The sequence below is a fragment of the Triticum dicoccoides genome, chromosome 1B, assembly GCF_002162155.2.
Source record: "Triticum dicoccoides isolate Atlit2015 ecotype Zavitan chromosome 1B, WEW_v2.0, whole genome shotgun sequence".
NCBI classification, from domain to species: domain Eukaryota; kingdom Viridiplantae; phylum Streptophyta; class Magnoliopsida; order Poales; family Poaceae; genus Triticum; species Triticum dicoccoides.
The window spans coordinates 40,177,845-40,181,131 of NC_041381.1; positions in this window are offsets into that span (position 1 = coordinate 40,177,845).

Genomic DNA, 3,287 nt, shown 5'->3' on the forward strand with positions numbered 1-3,287 from the left:
CGCCGGCCCCATAGGTGTTCGTGGATCAGTTTCCCCGACATCTTTGGCGCGCCAGGTAGGGGGGCGTCGAGATTGCGTGAACCTGATCCGGCGTTCACACGAGCTAGATCTTCATTCCCTTCATCAACATGCCACCGAAGAAGAAGACTTCAGCGGCAGCCGCTCCGTCCATGTCACTTCCACCACCGTTGGAGCAAACGGGTGGTGGAATGGACGCCGGCAGAAGAATGGACGTAGACGAGGAAGCTCATGATGCTGCCAGGTCCAAGAACAAGGCTGCACAAACCTCGGCGACTGTACATGTTCCGCGCCACTCTCAGGAGGCGCAAGGCCAACAGCGTCATGGCACTTGCAGTGCCATACGCATGATAGGCCAGGACCAAGCTGGTGGATCTCGGGGCGCTCAAGACCAGCATGCACGCCAGTGTGCTGGCACGAGCGGGGCACGGTCGCCTGGACGGGATACTGCTCCTTCTAACATGGTTAGAAGTCCGAGCACGTCCCGCTCCTCGCGCCGTCCGCCACTGCCACCCACCACTCCAGCAGAAGCTTTGGCGCGAGCTCAACTGCTCCTAGATTACCCTCCGACGTTGGACAAGATCGACGAATGGAGGGCCACCATTCAGAGTCTCATCAGCTACGCCAACGGCGACACTCCACGGCGGCCGAGCGCGTCGCCGCCGCGGCAGGGTTGCCGGGCGCGAGCCGGTGGCGACGAAACGGGTGGAGGTGCAACTACCATGCAATCACCACCCCGAAGGCCAAGATCGCCGACTCGCCGGATCCACCTCGACAGCGACTCCACTGCATTGTCGGATCCACGAGCTCGTCACGATCAGCGCCAAGTTCTTCATGATCGACAACAAGAAGACGCTCGAACTCGCATCGAGCGCCGAAGAGAAGTGCGACGTCAATCCGACAAGCGCGCTGGGCCCTCTGTTGACATGCATGCACCAGGGGAACCAGGCGATCTGCCGTACGCGGTAGGTTGCCCTGCGTTCACTCGTGAGCTGCGGCGAGTCCAGTGGCCCAGCACGAAGAACTTCAAGCCAGACGTACCGGAGAAGTACGACGGCAAGACGCATCCGTTAGAGTTCCTCAGCATCTACACCATCGCGGTGCAGGCTGCCGGGGGACGGGATGACAAGATCCTTGCCAACTACTTCCCGCTGGTGCTCAAGCCCAACGTCAGATCCTGGCTCATGCACTTGCCGGACAACTCCATATCCTCTTGGGCTGATCTGTGCCATCAGTTTGTCGGCGCCTTCACAGGCGGACACAAGCCTCATGGCCAGGAGAGTGATCTTCATCTGCTTGCCCAGAAGGAAGGAGAGCCCCTGCGCAAGTACTTTCAGAGATTCAGCAGTGTGCAGCACAACATCCCAGACGTCCACCCTGCCGCGGTGATCAGCGCGTTCCATCAGAATGTGCGAAACCGCAGGATGCGGGAGGAAATGGCGATGTGCAAGATCAGGGACGTCAGTGAGTTATATGCACTGGCCGACAAGTGTGCACGTGCTGAGGAAGGGGGGAGACTCCCCAGAGAGAATGTAGGAGCGGGAGGATCTGACAGTGAAGATGCTGCCCCGGCAAGGAAAAACCGGCGGCGGAACAACAAAAGGAGGAAAGGCAAAGAGGTGCTAGTTGTTGAGCAGTCCGGCAACGGTGGTGGCGCCAACAAAGCCAAAGCTGGTGACTCCGGCAAGGAGGTTGCCGTGGAGGTGGCGGTCGGCGACAAGCAGGATGTCACCAACAAGCAGTATTGCAAGATCCACCGCACCAAGGGCCATGATCTCCAGAGCTGCAGGAAAGTCGAGCAGCTTGTTGAGAAACAGAAAGCTGAATACGAGCGGCGCGACAAGGAGAAGGCCCAGGAAGGTGTTGGGGGATCCGGCAAGAAACGTCCCGGCTGAGGAGGACGCCACAGCAAGGCCAAGCAGCGGCAAGGAGACAGACCTCCTCGCGGCTGCGACAAGGATGAAGATGATGACAACAATGAAGACATGGATGATGAGGAGGCTGATGAGCAGGAGTTCCAGAAAGCCATAGAGGTCCTGTGCGTTGACGGTGGTGCTTCTCTGCATACCTCGCACCGCCAGATCAAGCAGTGGATGCGGGAAGTTAATGCAGCAGAACCACCCGTCGAGTCACGCAAGCCTCTGAAATGGTCCAGCACGCCTATCATCTTTGATATTGAGGACCACCCTGATCGCATAACTGCGGTCGGGTGCTTGCCAATGTTGGTTTCACCAACAATCCGCAACCTCAAAGTCACAAAGATGCTAGTTGACGGCGGGGCCGGCTTGAATCTGATCTCCTCCGCGGTGCTCCAGAAACTCCAGATCGCTGACAGCGAGCTCGAAGAAACCGGTACATTTCAAGGAATCAACTCGGGAAGGAGCAAGCCGAAGGGAAAGATCACGTTGCCGGTAACATTTGGCAGCGAGCTGAACTTCAGGACAGAGAGGGTCACATTTGACGTTGTTGACTTTCCATTACCTTACAATGGAATCCTTGGCCGTCCGGCACTCGCCAAGTTCATGGCAGCCTCTCACTATGCGTACAACGTACTGAAAATGCCAGGCCCGATAGGTGTCATATCTGTCCCTGGCGACAAGAAGGATGCTCTTATCTGTGCCGACAAGATCTACCGGGAAGCAGCAGCCGCAGTAGAACGCAAGACACTTGCCGCTGAAGCTCCCGGGGGGAAGAAGAAGACCAAGTCCGGCAAGAGCTCTGATGCCCACTCCGGCAAGCACCCCTCTTCGGAGTGCTGCGCTACCGTCGAGGATGCACCATCGAGCTCCACCGGCAAGTGTAAGAAGGCAATGGCAGCTCCACCTGAGACCAAGAAGGTGTCCGCCAAGGAGGACGGCTCTGGTGGTACCTTCACCATCAGCGCCACCCTTGACCCCAAATAGGAAAGCGCGCTCGTTGCTTTCCTGCGGGCGAATGTCGACGTGTTTGCGTGGCAACCGTCTGATATCCCCGGTGTTCCCAGGAAAGTAATTGAGCACCACCTTGCCGTCTGTCCTCATGCGCGGCCCGTCAAGCAGAAAGTCAGGAAACAGGCAGTGGAGCGCCAAGAATTCATCGCAGAAGAAATCAAGAAGTTGGAAGCAGCAGGCCTTGTCAGAGGAGTGCTCCATCCCACGTGGTTGGCCAATCCTATTGTCGTGCGCAAGGCTAACGGGAAATGGAGACTTTGTATTGACTTCACTAATGTTAATAAAGCTTGTCCCAAAGACCCATTTCCCTTGCCGCGTATTGACCAGATTGTTGACTCC